Source organism: Lissotriton helveticus, chromosome 4_1, assembly GCF_964261635.1.
Source record: "Lissotriton helveticus chromosome 4_1, aLisHel1.1, whole genome shotgun sequence".
In the NCBI taxonomy this organism is placed as follows: Eukaryota; Metazoa; Chordata; class Amphibia; order Caudata; family Salamandridae; genus Lissotriton; species Lissotriton helveticus.
Window position 1 is genome coordinate 2,074,838,620 of NC_136063.1, and position 25,931 is coordinate 2,074,864,550.

The 25,931-nt window shown below is 42.8% G+C and overlaps 1 protein-coding gene across 1 annotated transcript in view; it reads right to left on the bottom strand.

Annotated features, from left to right (window-relative positions):
• Positions 1–25,931, bottom strand: part of TENM1 (teneurin transmembrane protein 1) — a 1,826,288-nt gene that overhangs the window by 606,634 nt on the left and 1,193,723 nt on the right. The gene's annotated exons all lie outside the window — the stretch shown is intronic.

Consider the following 25,931-nt stretch of genomic DNA (forward strand, 5'->3'; position numbering starts at 1 on the left):
CAGTTTGCACTTACATAACCCACATATATGACAAGATTACATGTCTGCCAGGAGCAATTTATTCCTCTGGCTGGGCTGTAGTTTAAGGCCACTGCAATAACTGCTCACAAGGGCAAGTGCTTTTGCTATGTTGGAAAATATTTTTTATACAGTAAGTAGTCACCTCTAAAGTGTACTTTGCTGACCAACAATGTAGGGTCCCTGAAATATAAAAAGTGGTGCATCCTATTTTTAAAATGTTTTCACTTACAGTTGCTGAAGGCCTAAGTGTGATTTTAATATGTAATTTTGCATCACCGCCTGTAAAAATGCTAGAAAAGCAATTCAAAGTTATTTTCTACTTAATTCCAAACTAGGAGGTATTGGTGAAATCAGATATTGACAACTTGAGTGGAAAAGTTCTGCCACTCGCTCCAGAGGCAGAATCCACATCCTTAGCTGAGAAAGGTACCCACCATGGCTTAGGAAGCGGCCTGCCTCTAAGCCAGGAAGAACAGGGTGGTGTTAACTGAAGACCATGTAGTACAGATTAGCTATGTGACAGGGGACAGGAATAGTTGGTAGAACAAAGGACAGTCTAAGCACAATCACTTTTGACTTTAAGATGTAAGGGAGGTCTTCTCATATCCATTTCCAGGACCCTTCTGTACATCCAGATCCCAGTCACAGTGGGGTAGGAAACCAATTTGGACCCTGTCAGGTACGAGTGCTCACCTAAATAGGAGAGTAGCTAAAAACAGGTTTTCCTGGTGCAGAAGGATTCAGCCATATTCAAATAAGGGTTTAAATAAACTTTGAATGCATAATAAACTTTCTTGAAAATAGAGAAACAAAGTATTCTGAATTAATGTTAATGTAGTCAATTTTGCCTGCTTATATACCGAGCACGATGAGAACATTTGCCGGTATATAAATATATATAAGTGGCTGTCCTGCAGTAGCTTTTTGAACACTCATGACAGCAGCTTTTAATGTGCTGGGGAGTGGTGCTTGAAATTCAGAGGCGTAAAAGCAAAACAAAATTGGAAACAGAGAGAAACAGGGCTGTTTGTTAATGGAGATGTGTTTTATAGTCGAACCTGGCTCTCATGACGCAATGCTATTTCAGGGAAGTGTCTAAAAGAGAACCATTTTTTTATTCGACCATTTGCTTCTCCTCTCGTTCATTTGTAGTCTCATGGAAAATGAAACCAAGTACAGCACCCCCACAGCTGTAGCAAGACTATCATCTTACTTTCTATTTCTGAGAGACAAAGCCTTACAGGTATTTGCCAGCACTTGGCTGTTGTGTTATAACTCTTCAACTGTCACCGAGTATCACTGGTAACTAGTGAAGGGTTTTCTTATTACAAGCAAGCTACATCATCAGAACTCACTTTTAGTAAGTAAACAATGGGCAGGGTTTCATAGGGATATTACTTATCTTAAGTGTTATGAAAGAGATAAGCTAACCCCAACTAAACATTATAAGGCTATTGTGCTTCAAAGAGGAGTATGTGACAATACAGAGGTAAAATGTGACAGTCCTAGTGCCTTCATTAGATCAGGTAACTCAAAGAAAACTTGCAAATTCATTTGGGGGATTATTTTATGCCTTATAATTTGTGGGTCCACCATTAATCACTCTCCTCGTTGGGCCCATTCCTCAACCCCTTTTCTCTAAATACTGTTTTAAATCCATTATTTCACCTGCTTTTCTGTTTAGTGTAACAGTCATTTGCCCTATGTTTGGTTTTGTCTCCTACTTTAATAATCTTTAAAAATATATATTTTTTGTTGACTTTTCTAGAAAGCTCAATATGAGAGCCACCAAATTCATTGGGTGCTATTGTATAGCCATCCTATTTACATCCTCACTCAAAAATTACAACTGATGCCAACATAGTGGATTGAGCACTGTCATTGCCTTTTGCAATGTGTGATTCACTTGTTGCATTTCCTAGGGTGTCAGTTACCGGTCTCAGCCTGCACTTCCAATAAGAATTCAACTTGCTATTCTCAGTCAGTCATTCACATCTCTGACAGAGCGGTAACAAAACAATGATCAAAACACAACAGGAATTTGATGAGAAGTTAGAGAAAAAAGATGGTGCCTTTGTAAACACCCTTTTAGTGCAGCAACGGAAGGCTTCTTCTGCTTCTGAAATGCCCTGAAGTCACAGGTAAATACTGTTAAAGGTGACTTGTGAGGACATTTTCTAATTATAAGCCTATTTTGTTTTCTTATACGTGCCTTAACAAAGAAAAAACACCTCAAGTTTCAAACTTCCTATACAAATGTTACTGCTGTTGATAATAGTATTACTACTAATGGTACATATAATTGACTATATTAACAGTGGTAGTGTAGACAATATAACTAATAAAAATGTCATAAATAGGCACATTGATAATACTAGTGTGATTTCTGCTACTAGTAATATAAAAACCAGTGATGAAAATATTATTAACAATAATGATACTAGCAATGTTAAGATTAATATTTAATACAAATAGTAAATATTAATAAAAGATGAATTATTTATTTTAGAAAATTATTTATTATAACAACACATCTAGGAAATTCACGTAATATGTCTTCTCTTACTGCTACAAGAACTGTTGTTGTTACGAACTAAAACGTAGCTGGTAACTAGAAGAGTTTATCTACAATGTCCGTGTTTTTTCTCCAATTTGTTGTGAGCTATAAATATAGTGGAACCTTAAATGCAAGAAGGTTTGAAATTTGATCACAGCCCCTGGGTTGCGGGTTGTTTGATTACTGCCATGCAAGGTATTGTGCACTGAGACTATATCTCACCGCAAGGTATTACAGGTGAAGGGGCTGTTATAATTCCAATAAATGAGAACACCAACCTAAGGATTTGGACTCTATCATGATGTGCTCACTGCCAGAGAGAATAGCATGTTTTTTTTAAAGTCATTGCATTTAGATTTAAGGCCAGATTTATCATTGTTTGACACAGCACAACACAGCAGGACAACAGATAGAAAGGATGAGGAGGGGGTAAGAGAGGGCAAATGAAAAAAGTAAGAACAGTGACAATGGATGAAATCAGGGAGGGAAATTAACCTGAAAGAGTGAAATAAACAAAAAGGAAGTCTAGGTTGGAGGATAAAAAGGAAAAGTTGAGATCAGTAATAGTCAACTTTGGTAATCAGCAACTTCGACATTCAGAAACACTTGCAGCGGACTTCTAAAATCCTTGGAACATATTTTGAAGGTGGTGAACGTCTGTGAAGCAGAGGGTATGCCATTGAGATAAGGATTTGAATATGTAGGTCTATACCTTCAATACATCTTGAAACTACTGTATATTCCTTCCCAGAACTCTGTGGTAGGCAACTGATCAAGGTTGTCAAGGTATTCCACTTCAGATTTGCCCGAGAAAATGTATAAAATGCCGTAAAAGTTAATGCACATAAGGATCACAATATAGACACATTAGTCGAAGAAACAAGTTTGCACTTTTCTAGGGCAGACTATTCCCATACCTGATGTGGTACAAAAATAGCTTGCAGATGTACAACAGAGAGAGACTTTTGCTCCCAACAGATGTTCATGTATCAGAGTACAGCTTTCAATTTGGCCACGGCTGTGTGCTTCCACAGATATATTGCTTACTCTTAAAACCTTGACATGATACTCCTTGACAACATGGTGATTTTACAATTTTATATGTCCTAATTTAAAGATGTATTGGCTATACAAACAGGGATATAGAGGCATTTGTTAATCTCCTGGCTCAATTTGCTTTTTTGTTCCCACAGACCTGTCAGTCATTACTTTGTAAAACTTTACTGTGTAGTCATGACATCAAGAAAAGTACATGCGGAGTACTTTTACAAAAGTGTTCTCTTCTTTACACCTGACCCCTCTCCCTATTTTGATCAAATCAGAGCACTCATCCATGGCACCATACCTTATTTGTGCCATCACATCAGTGTGCAGTTGTCTCACAAAAAGCTCCAGGGAGCATCCAAAGAAGGCATCTTCTTTGATAACGTTCACTCATTAACACTGTTGAAGGCTGTTGTTAACAATGAGGGCCATAGAATAATGTGGTCTGCAAACGTATCTGAAGGGGGCCTTATCCCTGGGGTTTTAGTGATGATTACAATCACCTCAGCAGGGTTGAAAGTTAGACTAAATTGTTTTCCACCCCATTCTGGACGAACAAAGATATCCCCCTGGAGCAGTTGGTTTGCATATTTCAGAATTATGGACAACCCATTCATCAGTGGATACAGATACATCAGTTGTAACATTACGTGTGCCTTTGAAAAAAGATAAATTAACTCTTTTCCAAAATAAGCAAGTATCATTTCTTTGACTCGCTACCTTTAGGGTATCCCAGGCTACTTGCCCGATACACTCTTTCCTCTCTGTAATTTCTTGTCATAAGGCTTTCATGTGCCATAAAACAGGCATATAAAACAACAAATATAAAAATAAATAAATAAATAAAAAGGCATCATCGAACCATCTCACCTGCTTAACACTCTTATGTCTAAAGGGAATTGTCATTTGATTCACTACTGTTTTACAAATATCACTAAAAGTGTATGAAGTCTACCATGTTCTGTTTTACAAGAGTGGACTAGAATCAACTGACCCCTATTAAACCAAAATACCTTTATTGCTATAGGCCTCAAAGGTGACAAACATTATTTGTGTTGACGTACCTCTTGTAGCTAAATGTAAGCGCCAAGGAATTATGCATTTCTGGCTATAGGTTTATGCAGTTCAAGGTAATAAAAAACTTTAGAATGAGATGGGTGGTATTGTTCAATATAGTAATATAATCAAACTGGCTAAATGTACCATACTCCTTAAAAGTAAGAAGTGCAAATGAAGGGGGGAAGTTCAAGTGCAATAGTTAGATTGCATTTTGTCATCACACTATTATCCACAAGGATCAAGCTTAAAGTGCAAATAGTCCAATTCTTCGTTATTTGAGGTACTGCAAACTGCATTGTTAGAAACTGAACAGAGATATGCATTAACACTGGCTACCCAAATAAATAACAATCTATCATGAAGAGCTGCTATATTGATTCTAAATGCCATCCCAATAGATTTTACATTATTCAAATGTAGCCAAATAAAATTATTATAATAAAAGTTAATCAGTAAATTCTCCCTAAAACTTTAAGTTCAATACAAAGTATTTGAAAATGCAGGGAATCACCACACAGCCATAAATCATTCCCAGCGAAAGAATCTGAGATAAGAGTAAACAATCCCCTCTTTGCTCTTTGGTAATCCTGCTCTAGACGTAACTGCTGCAAATGAGATATGCCCATCCGTAACTTGAGTTTCTAATGCCTAAGTCTCCTGCAGACAAATATTATTATTATTTATTAGAACATTGGAATGTTTGGAGCTCCATTGCAGACAATGGAGTGCTCCCTGCTTCTACGGGCCGGTAAAGGCCCGCAGAGCAACATTCCAATTTTCTACAAAGGCTTCTCGAAGTTTGAGGGGATTTATATCCCCTCGAGCTTCGAGAACCCTTTGTTTAATTTGTTCGAATATTCTGCTCTCTAGTGGCAGAATATTCTAATAGCCTTATAGCCCTTCGTAGCAGGGCTATATGGCTATTAAAGTCCCGCTGTTTCGTTAAAGTCCCTCGCCTTCGGCTCGGGCCTTTAATGATTCAGCGGGTCTTTAATAGCCGATATAGCCCGCTACGGCGGGCTATAAGGCTATATTACAAATGAAACCAAATCTGGCACATCCAACTTGCTAATCATTTCATGAAACAAAACTTAAGTTCTGCCCACTTGTTTGGCGTAAACCACAGGAAGTTAAAACTAATATTCCTATGGTGGTCCCATAGGCATCGGGAGCAGGAATTGATAGAAGGGGAGCATATCCAGTGTTTGGATATGAAGTAGGGCTAACAACCTCAGTAATAATAGTGCCTGCCACAAGATTCTTATTGACAGACAAATGTATATCTTCAAGCGGGTCACCATTGGAACAAGCAAATGTTGAGACAGGATCGGTATAATGTGTTGCACAACCAGGCTCGCTATAGAGTCAGGCAACCTGTTCAGGAGAATAGAGATTTACATCTAAACAATTTAACAAGTACAATAAGTAACAAACAAGCATGGAGATTCTAAATTTTACCACTTTCCAAATCCCATCCTGTGTTTTAATTCAGATGCTAACCCAAGAGACTCGCCTAACTGCAATGAACTTGTCAAAAAAGTATCTGACAAATTTGTGACACAGGTATTATTACCACAGGCACATTCTGCAATGTCTTTGGGGGCCTAAACAGATACAAAATTCTGGCCTGCACCCTTAGCACCTTAACTAAACCTAATCCCTCACCCCCATTTCCTCCCCGTGCACTCTCAGTCACAGTTGGTTTGATCACCTTCAGTTAAACAAAAAAGGCTCAAATAATAACTTTACTGATCCTACAAAGCCCTTAACATTTGTTTAAGCCAGTTTGCAGGACCAGCTCAAAGTGAGATGAGCTGGAACAGCTCTCTAGATGTGCTTCCTCTGCAGGCGTGCAAGCTACGATATTAAAAGGATTAGACAGTCAAGTTTTAAGTTTATCTTATTCATGTTACCGACATGCAAGGAGATCCACATAAAAGAAAATATTCAGAAAATATTATATTTAATATATTATATATTATATATAAGAATGTACCCTACACAAATGCTCTAAAACCTTCAGATTCATGGAATACATTAAAGACTTATAAAATCAAAACAGAGATCTCAGATATACAATAAAATCAATACATATTCAAAAACACTTTAAAAAGAAAAAATTCTATAACCGAACAATTCATTAGGAGGATCGTATTGTGACTGCAGAACTTTCGAGAAAGGTCGTACAGACAAATTCAGAAACACAGGCCAGCCATTTTCAACGGTACAGTAAAAGAGCTGGGCAGACAAATAGGTTATGATTCATGTTTTGGGTTCCATTCTGACACAAATTACATTCTGCAGAGGTTTCATACCATTTAGTTGTAAGACAGTTCAAAGGAAGCATGTCTAACCACAACAGGACCCAAACTCATCTCACTCAGTGGGACAAATTAAATTTTTAATAAGGTTGTACTTTTTTCATCTTTTGGTATATCTTGATTTTAAGACATACCTCGCTGTCCAGGTGAACGTTTAAGGCTCATGAGGCCTGCTATAGGCTAGCCTTTAGTTGTAACACAGGAGTGAAAGGACTATTTTTAAATCTAGCCCAGGCTTGGCTGCAGCAGATATGAAATTTATGTAGACTAATGACTTTTCCCTTTGGTATATAAGGATTTAATTTCCCATAAAATACCTTAGTGTGTCCACTTAATTCTTCACTCTCCTCCAGGCAGGGCACCCAGCCTCAATGCTGCAATAGAAATCGAGGTAATGCAAGAGGTGAGATTTCTTAACACCTGCCCATGTATTCTATTATTAAAAAAACCAAAAACATTTAGCCTCATCTATGAGCTGGATTGTATAAAGCAGTGAAACAGGGATTTTAGCCCAACAGACCTATAGAAGGTAAGAAAAGTGTTTTCTGCCTGTCTCCCTTTAGAGAGGTCTCAAACCCTTGGCCTGAGACTGTGCTTTACATGTGTTATTCACAACATGAGCCTTATCACTCAAATAACTTCACATTATGTTCCCCAAATAAGTTTAGGTCTTCACTACTTCAAACTTTTGGCACCCAAATGGTGAGGACATTTTGCATTTTTTTTTCTTGCTATGAAAGCACAGTATTTTGCTTTTAGAAATATTAATCTTCAAATAATGTGCGCCAACAAATTGTTGCAGTACCTCCAGTCGACTATTAAGACCTTTGGAGGTAAGATCCAAAATGACTATGTCTTCCCCATATAAGAAACATGCTGCTGATCTTCCCTCAATAGTCGAGGCTATACCTCTACTCTGTGTAAGTAGTGCGATTAAATCCGAAAAGTATAAAGAAAAGAGCAGAGAACTATAAGGCATTCTTGTTTTAGCTATTCTTTGTTATTGTTTCCTTCAAGAAGCCCCAATCCCCACCTACGATACTCTGCACCAGGTAGAAGAGTGAAAGGTGATAACTAAGTGTAGAATGGATGCTCGACATACCTAATTCTAACAATTGTTCCCACAACATGTATCGGTCCACTTTATCAAATGCCATGGAGAAATCTATAAAGGCTTCATAGTTCATCTCCAAACTGACAGTGAAATATTTTTAGTTAATTAATCGTAGGGCAGCTATATTGTCAGTGGTTCCGTGATTTCTCCTAAATTCCGTTTGATCAAGTGGTATAATTTTGTTATCTTCTACCCACATGCTTAACTGTGACGACAGGCTTTTTGTGAAAACTTTACCTTTCATCATCTAAAAGAGCGATCTGCCCGTAATTTCCTGATTGATTTCGGTCTCCCTTTTTAAATAGCAGGACAATTATACTTACTGCCCATTGCAGGAGGACTTTTTATTGTCATAGCAGTTTTTAAAGATCAGAAACAAAATTTTACTCCAAAGGGTTCCTGCCTGTTCCACTACTGGAATTAGGACCTCATCCGGACCCATCGCTTCAGAGGTGCATTCCTTGGATGGCCAGCTCGATTTCTTTTATCAATGGAGAGTTATGGGTAGATATACTCATTTCTGGAACAGAGAATTTATTAAATTCTCCATTTGTCGCATAGCGAGGGAAATGAAGTGAGCCCAACTATCTTACTCAATTGTTATGAGGATAGATCTAGCCCTTGTCCTGCAACCTTCAGCTACTAAAACCCAAAAGTTTCTCATCTGCCCCTTAACAACTGCCTTCCTTAGGTCAACCGAGAGCCGATCCTCAGCCTCTTTTTGTAGTTGAGCCTTTCAACGGCTCCTTCGCCTTTTCAATAGGGACAGATAGATGTTCCTCTCAGGCGAATCAAGTATAAATTGTTTCCTAACTAAATCGTTTATTTCTCTATTTTTTAGAAGTATCGAACAGGGAATAGGTTTGGAATAACCCTTGGACAATCTTCTAGCAGAGTTTATTATCTGCTTTATAAACATGCTAAAACCAGGTAAGATATCACCCGCCAAGAGTCTAAATTGTTGACCGCGAATGCTAATTTACCCTTGAGGATGGAAATCATTCTAGGGTCCCACAGGGTTCTTCCTATTTTTTAATCAAATTTAGAGGAGGCCCCATCAAAATTCCAAGAACAGAATGGAGAATTATTTACTCCCAGGTTAAAGAACGAGAAATATTAGTCACTAAGAGTGGAGTCAACTATTTTTAGATCGCCCACCGATGAGAACAAGGAACATCCAACAACCACATAATCAAAAAAAGTGTAGATTTTGCAGTTTAAATTTCCTACCAAAATAACATGTGAGGCCTGCTCCTTATCTAGGTAATTATTGCTAAATGTAAACAACTTGTTTACAAGCATGTCATAGGAGGCATCAGGTGGAATATAAACTTTTACCAGTAAGAAAGGTGATGACCCTACCACTCCGATTAATCAAGTAGAGGGAGAAGGAAGAGGCTGTGATTCATTCAGCTTCCTTGTAGTAATGCTCAATATCAATAGGGAATGGATCACTTGACCTGAGTAACCAGGGTTTGCAACGTGTTAAATAAAAAACCCTCATTCACGTATCTCGGTCATAGGCGGTATATCTTGGTTCTCCTCCAAGTTAAAAAATGTGACAGCATCATCATTAGGCTTATTTCTCATATGCATACTCTCGCCAGAGAATTAAACACTGGTTATTGCAGTAGTGAGCAGAGAGAAGTGAATTCTTAGTGCTCTGGTGCAGTGGATTAAAAAGTGGAAAATACAGTATGCAGAAACCTCGTCCTAGAAAATATTTTAATTAGTCTGGAATCGAGGTGAGTAAAAACCGTGTGGTGTGTGGAAAGACAAGTTATCAGACTAACACACTCTTTAGGCCATTTGTAGGTGGCCCAATACTGGTCGTAACGGCCAAAAATCGGTAAGTTTCCCTTTACCGACCGGTATTCAGCCCTTTCCAATGTAGGGGGAAGTAAATAAGGATTCGGTAATTTACCGATTCGTTATTTTAAGGAATCGGTAAAATACAGAATCCTTATTGTAAGGAATCAGTAAATTACCGATTCCTTAATGCCTACGTAGGTAGCACTCAAGTGAGTGCATTTCAGCTTTAAGGATTCGTTATTTACCACCAACTACAAGTTGGTGGTAAATACCGAATACCTTAAATAAAGCAATTTTTTGCTTTTTTCTCAGTGCCATGTGGCAGACTATGTGTGCCACATGTGCACACATGCACGAATCGGGTGCAACAGGGTGTCAATGTGATACCCTGCCACCCTTGAATATGCTCCCCCATTACCGTGTAGGTATTCACCAAATCGGCAATAGTGAATGGCTTCCCATTCATTCCTATGAGCCTTCAGGCCCATAGGAATAAATGGGAAGGTGATTCCTTATTACCGAATCAGTATTACCGATTCGGTAATAATGAATATTACTGATTCGGTATTTTTTACCGAATTTTTAGCTACATATGAAATACCGATTCCTAAATACCGAATCGGTAAAATTCGGTATTTAGGAATCGGTATTTCATATTTACCTACATCGGGCCCCTAGTGCCCAAAAAATAGGTCGACATGTTTCAGCCCTTGCAATCGCCCATACGGGTCTGTGGGGGCTTTCTTCAGGACCTCGAGAAAGTGATGGTAGCTGTGTGTATTAGCATAGCAACCTGAGTAAACAGTTTTTAGTTCACTCTAGGAAGGGCATATGGTACCTTCAAGCCCATGGTTATGGGCTTGAACAGGGTACCGGTGGGCACATTAGACCTGCTTACGTCGTTGTGAGCAACTTGTGCTCGCTCTTCCGACGGCACCCAGGTCAAAATGGTATGTATACCAACTCTGACTTAACTTTTCAATATATATTCAACTCTGATATCTGAGTGATAAAATCAAGTGGCATATAAAGGCTTACAACTAACATTATTACTTTGGTGCCAGTGATGTTGCAGCAATGGCAGTTATCACCCAAGTACAAGCATTCCAAATTGACCAAGCCTTTTTCCATTACTTCTGCCAACCCTGCCTGATGAACTGAGGTGATCACTGCTAGTAATCATGCATATCGTTGCCACTCATCTTGTCTACTGTGGTCACTACTACAACACTAATTATGTTAGTAGCCCACAATGATTCTCATTTAACATAAGCAGCTCTAATTTCAAAGAAAGTTGGAGGCCCCTGGTCTAGATTTATGTCCAGAAGGATAAAATCCTCATGTTTCTCCTTGAGCTGAATTCTCTAGAGGGATGGTTGTTGGCTTATCTGAAGCAGGAGACATTACTGTTGACTTATCACCAGCAGGACTCACCACGCACGGCTGTTCAGAGGGGTTGGTCCCACTTTGCCCCAAAGTGGGTTTCATACTGTCATTGAACTCTTCTTGGGTCATTTTCGCTGTACTCCAAAGAGAAATAAATCTGTTCTTGCCTTTAAACACAATAATAATGGGGCTCTATTCTGCAATGAATTAGACTTGGTTTTGGGACAGGCCCTCTCTATAATCAAATGGATAGATCTCAATTTCTTTGCTGTTATCATGGCTGTTATCCACCGATACCAACAGTGTTACACCCCTCTTTGCAGAGAGCAAATCAGGTGGCCACAGTATACTACCCCAATGCTAAATTACCAGGCACTGATATGGAGGGAGGGGAAGGATGACACCTCGGGTGTGCAGGGCCTCAAGCTGCACCACACCACAACCTAGCTTGGCCACTTCTGGTGCCCCAGCTAAAATCCCTGGTGAGGCCTCCCGTACTGGAGGGCGCACACCTCCATTAAATTCCTCTTGCTTCTGCTCATTACTCAAACCACACCTTTACGCCACCTTGTCCTGGATGGGGTTCAACAACTCAAGTCTAAAAACCCCAGAAGCAAAAGTGTAATGGTTCAGTGGCAACAATAGATTAGCTCATACACCGTATGAGCCCAACTATTTAGGTCATACATCGTATGAGCTCTACTATTGTTGACGCAAAGATGGAAAAGCAGAGGGCAATGCAACAAGGCACTGGATACCAAGTTCTGGCCACCGCAGACTTACTGTGCCTTTACCACACCGTCAGTGGTTTTTGGCAGCTTTCCTCCCACCACCTACCACTGCCAACCACAGCAAAAGAGCAGCGGTTGGCAGTGGTACGCGGTGGGAGAAGAGGCTGCAACCCACCACTTTGACTTGCCTTCACCCTTCGGGCCTCCAGGTTGGATGTGGGTATCTCCCACTTCAGCTCTGCTTCAGTGGACAGGGTTCACATCCTTGGGCTTTCCTGGGCCTCGCTTCAGATTGCATCTCTCGTCTCCTGACACACCCTGCATTACTCACAGCTCACGTCCATTGATTCTTTTGTAATAAGGTGGTGAGTGTCTTTTTTCTTCTTAACAAGCTGTGATCCCAAAGCCCTGCTTATACATTGAGGGAAGGCTTCTATTTCAATAGTGAGCTTGTCCACATGAATGCAGGGGTTAATGATACAGTTAACCCTTAGTTATCATGCCCCAAACTGGTCTGATACAACCCCTTCTGATCAGCAGAAAGAGCAGTCAAAATATATTAACATAACTTCAGATAGGGCTTTTTGGGTTGCTTGCAGCCTACTTTCTACTAAATCAATTTCTGTATTTATTGCATCTATGGTATTTGTCAAGAAGTTATTAATGGCTATTGTAATTGTGGGATCCTTATCAGTCCAAATAGAGACAACAGCTTTTCTTTTCCTCATAATGATAGCTTATATCAATACAGACCAAATAAATATCAGTTCACAGAGCCAGGAGGGGGTAGCCTGGTCAAGCCCAGCCTCCGCCAGGCTCTGACCCTAAAAGTAATTTACAGACTGTTGAATTGTGTTATAATACAATATGATAATAGTGTGTCCACAACCAGTAATCATGTCTCTATTCCAAATTTAGAAATAATTGTGTATGCATTTTTTCTGTCTATATTTTTACAACTCTTGGTGTAAAATTGGCAACAGCTTTTTGCTTGTATACAAGAACAACTAGTAGGCACGGAGTGCAATACTTTTCCCTAAATCCAAAAATAGCGTTAAATACACTCAAAAACAATTTTTACACACTGCACCAGATTTTCTTGTAGAACTTGCATGGTCCCTGCTTTGATCCATTCCTGTTGCATGCGCAATGCCCAGCTACACAAGTGGGGTAGCATTTTATGGAGAGAAGTGAGGGACCGTTGGATGGTAGGAATTCTGTTAAGCCCATCTGAATGGTAGGACTTGTGTGGATCCCTGTAGATTCCAGAACATTCCATCAGAGAAATGTGAGAAAAATATGTGAATTTATCAAAGGGTTGAGATTTGCAGGGCATTATAAGCAATCCTAGTGAAATCCACAGAAGGCACAATATCCTGGACTCCCCTTTTGTCTAGTTTTCCAAAATGTGTGAGTGTTGTATGTTTCCCTGTGTGACGCCCAAGTAAAATAAAATAGCTGTCCGCATTGAAACACAAGTAATTTTATTGACAGGAAATGCTGAGGTCTTCATATTGCGCTTTGGTGTCTTTAGTTGCATAGGTGCTAGACTGAGCTACATTAGCGGGAAAGCATTTTATTGGAATAAGAGTGGGAATGCTGGGTGTTAGAATTTTGTGTATCCTTCATATTCCAGAAGTTTCTGTAACAGAAATATAAGGAATACGCCTGATTTCAGGCAAAGTTTGAGGTATGCAGGGCATTGTGGATTGGAGAACATTCTGGAATCCATGCAAAGCACACAACTCTCTTTGGTGTCTAGCTATCAAATATATCTAGTTTCCTGGGTGACGGATGAGCCCATATCGTGCAGCTACTCCATTGCGAAAACACACCATTTTATTGACAGTAAATGCTGATGGTTCTGTGCCACATTTTGAGCACTTTTGCGCCCAAGGGGCTAGGCCCTGCCACACCAATGTGATAGTATTTTTATTGGCAGAGTGTTTGAATGCAGAATAGAATAACATTGAACTACATTTCTTCCCATTATTGGCTTCCAAATGTAAGCTAGTGGCAACAAAGATCACATTTTGTAAATTTCCCTCAGAATACATTATATTATGAATAACCCCAAATTCAAAGGTGTCTCCACTATTCAAAACTCAGTATTTTTCTCTCTTCAAAAGATACATAAGCTTCCTTCACATCCTTTTTTCATTAATTAGATTTTACCATATAAATGACTGATTGTTCGGTAAACAAAGAAAAAACATTACAAGCTGCAGCTCAGTTGTTAGCTCTGGGTATCACATCTTTTTGGAAAACCAACAAATGCCAGATATCCCTGTAACCAGATGGGCCTGACAGACATAACAGTATTACCTTTGCAAATCAGCCATTGGGGCAAAAAATTACAGACAAAAACTTTGTCACAATTTTTCCTACTTATTTTCCTAATGTGTTCATTGAAAAAATGTGTTTCTTTTGGAAAATCGTCAACCAGCTAGACAAATAAATTTGCAATTGTATCTAGTTTTCAAAAATGTATAGGTTTCTGGATTCGTCTTTGGATTTCACACCTGTTTCTACTACAAACTGCAAGTATGTTGAAACTTAAGAGAACAGGAAAAGTGGACTATCAGTTTAGAAAAAATGCATAAGTGATGGTAAAATATTGATTTTCTTTAACAACTCTGCATGTTTCTGAAAGGTGGAAAGATGGTGAGCTTAGCGCAGCAAACCTTTTGTTGATGCCCTTTTTTACTGAAAAATATAGCACTTCTTTCGTATATTTTCAACAAAAACCACAATATTGCATACTTTGGCTATTTTCTCAGTTGCGTCAAGGGGAATCCACAAACGCTGAGTACCTTTACAATTCCCAAGATGAGGGGAAAAAAGACACAAATGTGGCCTGGATAACTTTTGCGAAAAATAAGTTATGAATGCCTAAGCGCAAAGTGCCCTGAACATCAAACAAGGGCTCAACACTAGGGGTGGAAAAGCTTCACCAACTAAGGGGTTAAAGCCATACTGATTGGCTTTAACAATGTTTATTATGTTTCGAAAAAGAAACTGCTGATACCTAAGATATTCAGTATTAAAAGTAGCAGTACAAAACAAAAACGATTAAACGTACTTTATTGGTTTTCTAACATTTGCATATTATATAGTAAAATTAATTTCAAGAGATGCAAATGAGTGAAGAATATACATTGGCTACTAATGCCTAAATAGTGTTTCCAAACGTTATAAAAATACAGTATCGCAGATATTGTTTGCGTGATGTAGAGTGGAAATAAGGCTTTCCAGATGAACAGATGCCTACTAAAAGAGCATTTTTCATTTTATGGTAGAGCCTGCAATTTTTTGGCACAGCGAAATGCTGGAAGGCAAATAAATATATTTACAAAGAGACAAGGAAAGATGTGTATTGTGAAATGTGATTGAAGCTAAATAAATTCCAGCTATTATAGCCTGAAAAACAGAGCTGATTTTATATCTGGTATCTTTAACTAAATTACAATGTGAGTAGAATATAATACGCGAATGCTAGACACTAGATTATTGCCTTTATGTGAAAGTGCTGACTAATTTAGGTGGCATTCCAAAAGGTTCTTAAAAATAGTGTTCTCATCATAACCGTTAGGAAGTCATCTGCTCACTCACCATTTCCTCTTTCTTCTATTTTTTTTGAAGTTACACTAATGTAGGGAGCCTGCCACCCTTTGTAAAGAGGTCTGGGCAGGGCAGGTTCATATCTTTTTGGCCTCCTAGGTGAAGTGTAGTTTTCCTATCTCATGCTATTGCAATTGGGAGATATAAGACCTAGATGTCTCTGTGCTTATGTTTGCACTGTTTTAACTGTTTTCACTCTGCTTTCCGATTTAGCGATTTAAATAATTTGGATTCTAAATTGATTCATTGTGTAAAATGTAATTGGGTTGTAGATGCATGCAGAGGTAGCAGTAGCTCAAAAGGATCACTGCGGGTGGTGAAGAGGATGCTGAAGATGTTTTCACATGGCAAATGGAGGATGGTGTGAAGCAGTGAATTGGGTGTAAGATTTAGGTCTACTATTTTGAAATGCTTTAATAGAGATTTTAAACAGATCAGAGAGCGAAAACTTACTTAGATGTAGAGGTTGTGACAGATCCATAAAGAGAGGACAGAAGTGGTCTGGACAAAAAGAATGCAGGATTTCAGCAGAAAAATAGATTATTAAAAGTTGGCAGTTAGCTATCTAGTAAATACGTTAATAATTTAAAGTCTTATCCTTTAGAGTTGCGCGCTAAAAATATGTGTAATGCATGGGTAGGAAACCACTTGGTCAAAATATAGGGAGAGAGGTGTCAGTTTTAAGAAGTTCTAGAGCTAAGCTCTTGCAAAGTGAAAACAATGTATTTGCAAATATGTAAATAGGTGTCTGTGAGAAATCGCTAGCCTACAGTTGGTAGCTTGTCACAAGCAGAAGGGGCTTCCTCAGAGAAAACTGCATGTAGTATTTAACTAGCAACACCTAAACCAGGGGTCTCCAACGAGTAGTCGGGAGCTACTGGTAGCTCTCAGAGGTGAAGTCAATTCCAGTATGTAATTCGGAGAGTCCATGCGTATTAAAGAAGGCAGAACTGCTCATCTCAAGACCTTTAGCTTGCCAGAGATCCAGCCTATGGCAGGGAATAATACTACCAATCAAACACACACTGTGCCAGCCTAGCATGTCAGTCACATGGCCACCATGACCCAGCCTTATACTAAGTCACACAGTGATTGACCATGTCATAATCCCCCGCTTTATGAGCTGTATCATGTGTGTGAACAGTGGAGACCATAAAAGAAGAGTGACAATGATAGCCTGAGCAGTAATCGTGCTGACCCACCAAAATGTGGGACTGTAGGAGTCGGAGCGAACATGTCAATTGGAAGCATGATCAACAGAAGAGCTGAGGAAATCTATGATCCAGAGCAGAGAAAATTAAGAGCCTCGTTTCCATTCCTGGATGCTACACCTGGTGTCAAGGGCCACCAACGGTGTGTGCTAGCCCCCATTATAATGGTTTTATCTATTGTACAATTGTGTCAGTTCATGGCATAATAGTGTCAATGGCATAATGATGGTCATCCTTAACTATTTTGGGTATTCCTGGTCTAGTTATGGCATACTGGTAGCCATCATTGACATATTTGGAGCATGACTGCCACATCTTTAGTTACCCCTGACATATTGTGGCTGCTCCTCACTTAATAATGGCTGTGACTGATAATATGGTGGCCATCCTGTTCCAAATGGTCTCCAGTTTTAGTACAATTGTGGCGGCTGTATAATTGTGGGAATTATTGGCATAATACAGGCATCCTTGGTGGTATGGTGAGCATCTATGGCTTATGACTAATACCTGAGCGTTCAAAGAAGTCGGTGCTTGTGAGGCATTTGAACAGGTGAATACTAAATACAAATGACAAGCTGATATTTGGGGCAGTGTTTTTCCTAACATAATGAAAACTGTTATTTTTAAGACATTTATTTTAAACAAAAGTTTACTTATGGAACAAAATAGTTTTTTCTCCAAACTGGAATGTGATATTCATTAGAAAAAGATGTGTATTTTCAGAAACTGATGGAGCAAAGTCTTGTGAAAAAGGGAGCCTTGCTCGGACGCAGTCTTCTCATGTAACTACTAACCTCGTACTAAAACTGGTTCGTGGAAATAACATGCATTCACACGACATTAAAGTATTAGAGTGAAGCTTGCCTATATGTTTTACTAACTAGTAACTCGAGAGTGAAGCTAAGATGGCCGCTAGCTGAAATTCTTTAGTGGGCATGCACCTACTGCACCTACGTAGTGTGAACTATCTATGCTTGGAGAGAAACTTCCTGCACTTGCGCAGTAGTTAACAAGATAGCCGCTTGAAACTCACATGCCTGCTACCTGCTTGCTGTAAACTAATTCAAGCTAGATCTTTCCTGAGGGACCCTTCCCAATTCCTAGGCCTGGGAATTGGTTTTCACACCATTCTTGGTAAATATTTCTACAATTGTGTATGCGCTTGTGTGCTTTTTTCTCTGTCCTCTCCTTTTCATGCAGCGTCATCGCCAAGCATAACAGAAATGTATGATTGAATATTTTGAATTTACTTTGCTGTGAGAGACAGAGTTTGTACTGTGCTGTCTAAGTGGGTCACATGAATTTTATTCTAAAATAAAATTTTAAAAGACATCCCGACTCTGTGATTATTTCTTTTTTTTTTTTTTTTTTTTTTTTTTTTTAAAAACCTTTATTTGAGCAAGCAAGAAGGTACAAGGATGGGCCTACAACCACACGGGCCAGCCGCTAAAAAGGAGTAGACACAATCATATATGCCCGCAGAGGTAACAGTCAATCAACAATGCAATACTCCACATTATATACAGAGCAAAAAACAGGTTTTATGTATATAAAAGAACAAACACACAAAAAGGCGAGAGTGTATCACTGAAGGTCAGCCCAAGGGACGCAAGGGGGGGACAGCAACGGAAGTGCAGTAGCAAAATTCTAAGCACTAAGGAGTTCGGAGGGGGGGGGGGGAGGGGCGCAGAGATCAGGAAGAAGGGGGGGGGGAGCCGGAAACACCAGCTCAGTCCCTATATGAAGATTCCGAGAACGCTAGCCTAAGGAGACAGGGTAATCTCGATAGTGTCCACAAGGGGAGGAGTACAAATGTCGCCACGGTATTCATTCCATTTACCCCACACCTTCACCCATGCCCTGGGTCTGCCCCTGGCCACATAGACAGTTTTCTCACGGAACATGGACCAATCCATGTTATCCTCCCATTGCGAGAGGGCAGGGGGCCTGGAGGCTCCCCAGAGTTGCGCAATATCTCGCTTCGCAATCATATAGCCCAGGGTGGCCCATCTAGTCTGTGCCACCGAATAGTCAGTGGGCTCCCAAACATTCAAAAGACAGCGACGAGGTTCCGGACGCAAGGACATCCCTGTCACCACAGTCATCAGATCAAGCACAGCCACCCAATAAGCAGCCACCATCGGGCACTCCCAAAGAATATGCAGGAAAGTAGCACGCAAACCACATCCACGCTTACACAATCCATCGGAGGAAAAGCCCATCACCATCAGTCGCGGTCCCGTCACGTACACCCGATGAAGGATCTTCAATTGGACCAGACGGAGCCGAGCCGGGATAGCCACCTCCTTCGGGGAGGAGAGGGCCGACTGCCAATCCTCATCATCAAGTTCCAACCCATCTCCCACCCACTGTTCCCGAAGTCGGGCCAATAAGTCAGTCCGATTGTTAATCAACTTTTTATAGATCAGGGAGATAGTGCTATCAGGAAGATGTTCGTCAAGGATACGGTCTTCAAGGGGGGAAGAGTCAGGCGGAATCTCACCAGGAGCAAATACCGAAACCAAAGCGTGCCTGACCTGTAAATAACGAAAGAATTCCCGACTACTCAGGCCGTAGTCAGCCTGGAGGGCCTGAAACGGGCGCACAGAACCCTTAGAGTACACATCCCCCACCTTAGAGATCCCAATCAAGTCCCAACGGTCAAAACCCTTGGAAGACCAAAGACCGCCCAGACGTTCTGAAGCATAAAGCGGCGTCGCCAACGTCAAGCGATCCTCCCAGCCCAGGCTCACATTCGCGGCACGCCACACCGATAAAGCAATCAAAGTAGGTCCCACAAGATGGCGCCCAGCGGAGCGAGAATAGAGCACTCTGTTGAAGTCACCTCCCGGAAGCTGAAGTTTATCCATCTCAAACGCCGGATTACGACCTGGCGAGAACATAGCGTGATTAATAGCAGACAGATGGGAAGCCCAGTAGTATCTCTTAACATCGGGGAGCGCCATGCCCCCATCATACCACGGGATGGAAAGTTTCGCGAGAGCAATGCGCGGTCGCCCATCCCAAATAAGTTGCCTCTGAAGGCTCTCAATCTCCCGAAAATAGGCCTTAGGGATAGGATCGTAATAATTCTGGAGAGCGTAGAGAAACCGCGGTAGTGACATCATCTTAAACAGGGCCGCCCGACCCAGGGGAGACAAGGGAAGTTTGCGCCAACGGGCAACGTCCAAACGGAGCCTAAGCAACGGGGGAAGGAGATTACGATCAAAACGAAGGGACGGGTCCAAGGTAACAAAAACCCCCAAGTATTTGAAGCCATCCCGGACCACCTGAAGAGGAAGTCTACTCGGCAACGGAGGCAAGATACCAGATAAAACGTATACACAGGACTTAGACCAGTTGATGACGAGGCCTGAGTTAGCGCCAAAGGACGCAAGAACGTCAAATAAAACAGATAAAGACTTGCGAGGGGAAGTAAGATACAAGAGGATGTCGTCCGCATAAAGCGAGACGCGGTCTTCGAAGTCCGGGGCCCAACGAATCCCTTTAAGGGATGGTTCCCAACGGAGCCAGGCCGCCAAAGGTTCAAGAGCGAGCGCAAACAACAGAGGGGACAAGGGGCAACCCTGACGGGTACCCCTGCCCAAGGAGAAGGGAGCCGACACTCTACCGTTCACTACGACCTGTGCCAGAGGTTCCGCGTATAATAGTCTAACCCAGCTAATAAACTCGCACCCGAATCCGAATTTCTCAAGAGTCGCCCATAAATAGGGCCACTCCACAGTGTCAAAGGCCATGGAGGCATCCAGGGACGCCAAAATGGCCGGTTCAGTCAAAAGCCCCGCCCTAGCCAGCACGCCGTGGAGGCGACGTAAATTCAGAGCAGTGTTTCGATGCGGGATAAAGCCAGACTGATCCGGATGGACCAAATCCCCGAGAACCGAAAGGAGACGGGTCGCCAAAAGTTTAGCCAATACCTTAGGTTCAACATTTAATAGGGATATGGGCCTATACGAGGAACAGAGGTCACGCGGTTTACCCTCTTTGGGGATGACGACGATTGTCGCCAGACGCTGATCATAAGGAAGTATGTTCCGCTCACGAGATTCTAGAAACATGGCGCGAAGATACGGCGCCACCTTATCGGGGCGCAACTTGTACAACTCAATAGGCAAACCGTTCGGGCCCAATGCTTTGCCCGAACGGAGCGAACGAACTGCAGTGGCTATCTCATCATTCGTAAAAGGGGAGTCCAAAGCAATACGGTCCAAGTCGGTGACACAGGGCAAAGTGATATCACGCAGAAGAAGGCGGGAGTCGGCAACATCCCTTACAGACACGGGAGCATATACCACACGGAAATATTCCGCAAAACGATCAACAATGGCAGTCGGATCAATCACATTCTCACCACTCGCAGACTGAATCACGGGCACCACACGATTAACTCTTTCTTTCTTGTCCAACCACGCTAGGAGTTTGCCCGCCTTGTCACCCACATCATACAATCTGCCCTGTTGCTCACGAAACATCACCTTCGCAGCGTCAGTGACCAAGGATTTATATGCAAACTGTTTTAGACCCAGGGCATGGAGTTTCTCAGGCGTGACACCAGACTCTAACTCGTCCTCCAAAGCAGAGATCTCCCCCTCGAGGTCCACCACCTCCCTCCTCCCAGCCTTCTTAGCTTCAACAATCAAGGAAAGGGCCTGTCCACGAATCACGGTTTTAAAGGTTTCCCACAGGGACACAGCCGAAGAGACCGACCCCTCGTTTTCCAGGAAATATGCATCCATGGACTTGAGCAAGAGGGTACGAGTCTCAGGGGAGGAAAGATACCAAGGGTTAATGGGAGCCACTCGGCCCGCCGCCTCTACCCCAACCTCGAAACGAAGCCAGAGCGGCGAGTGATCAGAAATACCCCTTGGCAAATGTAAAATCTCACGAACCGCCGATGATTGGGCCGCGGGCATCAGGAAATAATCCAGCCGAGACAGACTGCCATGGGCCCCAGAATGGAAGGTGTATTGGAGCTGAGTAGGATGCAACAGTCGCCAGCAGTCCACAAGGCCAAAGGTATCTAGAAACCCACCCAACCACTGCTGAGCCTGCGGGGTATCTCTAGGGGGATGGCGATCGTGAAGGCCGGAAAGCACCGAGTTAAAATCACCGGCCAGAAAGAGAGTACTATCAGGGAGATCTAACAAAACACGGCCCAAATCAGTAAAAGTAGAAGCCTGCAAACCCGGGGGAACATAAACATTGAAGAGAGATAGGGTGCGGCCTTCATATCTACCCACCAAGACAGTATACCTCCCACGATCATCGTGAATCACCTCATCGATCGCCAGGGGGAGGGAGGTTCGAACAAGAATACCCACACCCCTAGATCCGGAGGTAAACCCCGAGTGCGCCACAAGGCGGTAGCCCCATCTATTCATTGCATAACAAACATTACCAATCAAATGGGTTTCTTGCATGAAAACAATGTCCGGAGACAAACGTCGTATACATTTTAAGACAACACTGCGCTTAATACGATCTCCCAGGCCATTAACGTTCCAGGAAAGAAATTTCAACCCTCTACCCCCCATCCCAGCCGCCCGAGCCAAGAACCCTCGTCCATGAGCTAGACATCAGAAACAGCAGCAAACACAGGAGCAACTCGCCTCGAAAACAACACACAGAAAAGAAAAAACTTCCCAACCCCCCTCCCCCAAACTGAAGAAAAACACCCCCCACCCGGCACCCCTGCGAAAAGCTAAAGAGCCACCCCAACCTGCAGTGTGCCTGTCGCCCAAGAACCCCTATTCTACACAAAGACCCCGGAGGAGGAAAGGTCTCCGTTCCACCCTCCCCCCGACCTCAGCAAGAACAAAAATAACAAACGAAAGACAGAATAATCACAATGTAGAGGGACGCCGGCCAACACTCCTGATAGTGTATACAAAATAAGACATAAGAGCCGAACAGTTAGATCTCCACACCACCTTCGGCACCACCCGGGTGAGCGGCGGATCAGTCTCAGGAGGACGATCAGGCAATGAGTCCAGCCAGTCATTAACAGCATCTGGCCGATCAAAGAAAAGGGTACGCTCATTGTATTCGACCCGAAGTCTGGTGGGAAAGAGCATAGCGTAACGTAGGCCCCGATCCCGAAGACGTTTCTTGGCACCACGAAACTCCATACGTTGTCTCTGAACCTGTTGAGAAAAGTCCGGGTAAAAGTTCACCGTAGCATTCTCAAAGGCCACCGGGCCCTTCACCCGCGAGGCCTGCAGGATAGCGTCCCGGTCTCTATAATGAAAAAGCTTCGCTACAATGGGTCTCGGCGGGGCTCCCGGCTTGACTTTGCCCCCTGGAACACGATGTGCGCGTTCCACCGTGAAAAATTTTGTAAGACCAGAAGGGGCCAGATGGTTCAAGACCAGATCCTCAACCAGGAGATCCACCGAGTGGGGTTCAGGGTTCTCCGGTACACCAACCAGGCGAACATTGCAGCGACGCGCCCTATTTTCAAAATCCTCCAGGCGACGGGTCATGAAGTCGTTCCCCCGACGGAGATTTCCGATCTCTGTCTGGAGCTCTGAGACGTCCTTCGTAAGGCTAGACGATTTAATATCCAATGATTGTACCCTCTCATTCGTCTTGCCGAGATCAGCACGAATCAGATTCACCTCAATAGCCACGGTGTCAAGTTTATGGGCCAAGGCCTCGTACTGTAGGCCGATGGATTCCCTCACACCCGAGATGGCGCCCATGATATCCTGTAGGGAGGGCTCCGCCGACTCTTCCAAAACTCGTTCGGACGCTATACTGGAACCAGGCAGGGCAGCTCCGGGGGACCCCTTAGAATGGGTATAACGGTCCATGACATTTGATTGAACTGGAGCTCCGCGCAGAGGTGTTTTCGTCTTGCGCGTCTCTCTGTCCCCTCTGCCCGCCATTTTGAAGATGCGTCACAGGACAAGCCACCAGGTTCGACGGGCCCGACACCCAAAGTACAGGATCAAAAGTACACTAAAAAGGGGGCACAACTCGGGTAGAGGTCGCCAAGCCAGCAAATAGGTCACATGAAAGTCCAACAGCCGATCTGCCTCCAAGTCTCAGCCGCAACACGATATCCACACCCGTGGCCCAAGTCGGAACAGAATCGAAACCGAAACTTAGGAAGGGGGGACCCACAAGGCCAGATCTCCTGCCGTTGTTGTTCAATTGCAGGACGGCTACAGAACCGCACCCCGTCCCGGGCGCACCTCAAGGGCGGAGCCCAAAAGTTCAGAGCACCATATCTCAGGAATACGAGATCCAAATCAATTTCCGAAAAGTGCCAGGGTAATCAGCCAAACGTCCCCCACACGAATTCTTGCAAGAAATCAGGATTCAGCCAGGATAAAATGCCGGGAGCGGCGAGGGTCCGGAGAGCGCTGTGCTCACGCGGCCATCTCGGATGCCCGCCAAGCTCCTCCTCCTCTGTGATTATTTCTAATGTGTAAGTATATTAAAAACGTAAGTCATTTCAACATCAACTAGTTCTAACTAAAACGGTCCATTGACCAGAGGAAAGAACTTTTGATCAGTGAAAGGTTGGTTAGGGTCTAGAGATAACCAGTCTTGAGAATGACAAAAAATGACCACAGCGGTGTTAGAACTGGGGGTCTCTAGTTGGCAGAGGTAGATACCACTGTCCAAATAGGGACCCTTGCTTCTAGTCAGGGTAAGAAGGAAACACTCTTAGATAACCTCTGCTCACCCTCTGGGTAGCTTGGCACGAGTAGGCATGGCTTATCGAAGGTAATGTGTAAAGTATTTGCACCAACACTCACAGTAACAGAGTGAAAACACCACAAACTGACTCCACAACAGTTTAGAAAAATAAAGGTATTTAATCTAAACTACACAAGACCAAAACGACAGAAATCTAACATACACAGTTCAAGAATATGGTTTCAAAAGAGTTCGTAAAGTTGCGCTAAAATAATCCACAGTTGCGTGAAAAGTTCACAGTTGCGTCACGTTTAGCCAACAATACCTTTAAATGCGACAAAGTTCCAAAATAGAAACTGGTGCGGTGGAAAACAAGCAATGCGTCCCTCCTGAGACCCTGGTGAGGCGATGCGACAGCCCCGCTGGATGTAGCGGGCGTGATGCGGTGACTCCGGTCTGTATGGGGAGGGATGCGATACCTTGTATGGATTCCGGTGCGGAGGTTCCGTAGTGAAAGAAGCTTGCCAAGGCACGATGCGATAATCTTTGGAGTTGCGACGATCTCCGGGGCGACGATGCGCGGACCAGTGATGATCTTCCTCTCGCAGCTCCTCGATGCGATGGTTCTGCGATGACACTCGCAATGACGTGATGCGGTCCGCAAGCAAGCGTTGCGACAATCTCACCCAGCGATGAAAGGCTCTGCGTCGACACTCGCACCGGTCTGGTGCGTCCTGCAAATGAAGGATGCGATGACTCTGGCAGCGGCAACAGGCGCTGCGACGATCTCTGACTTCGTAGTGGCAGGAATTTCCTCGCACTGTCGGGGATGCGCTCCACAAGCGAGCGATGTGACAAAACTTGCAGAAAGTTTTTAAAAGCTTGGTTTCCAGCTTCCCAATAAAGGTACAACTTCCAGAGGCACCACAACTGGCCCAAGCACTCTAGGAAGGACAGAACTCTCTCAGCAGAGTTCAGGGAAGCTGGGGGTGAAGTCCTTTTGTTCCTGGGGGACTTCCTAACAGGGAGCCAGCTCTTCTCAAGCCCTTGGAGATTCCTTCTAGCAAGGGGACACAGCACAAAGCAAAGCCACCCAGCCCGTGTCACTCACAAACCAGACAGTCAATTCACAAACAGGCCACGGCACACAGAGAGGTCAGCCAAGAGAACAGCAACTTTCTAAAAGTGCTGTTCTCAAACACAGGATTTAAAAACAACCTTTCCTAAAAGATGTGTTAATAAATTCGGAGTTCAGGGATACCAGACTTTTATGTCCTCTCTTGCTCCTATGGGAAGATATGCTGGTAGCCACTGTAGCAGCATCCCCCATGATAGCCTATGGGGCAAGATAGCCTTACAGTAGTGAAAAACGAATATGGCTGTAAT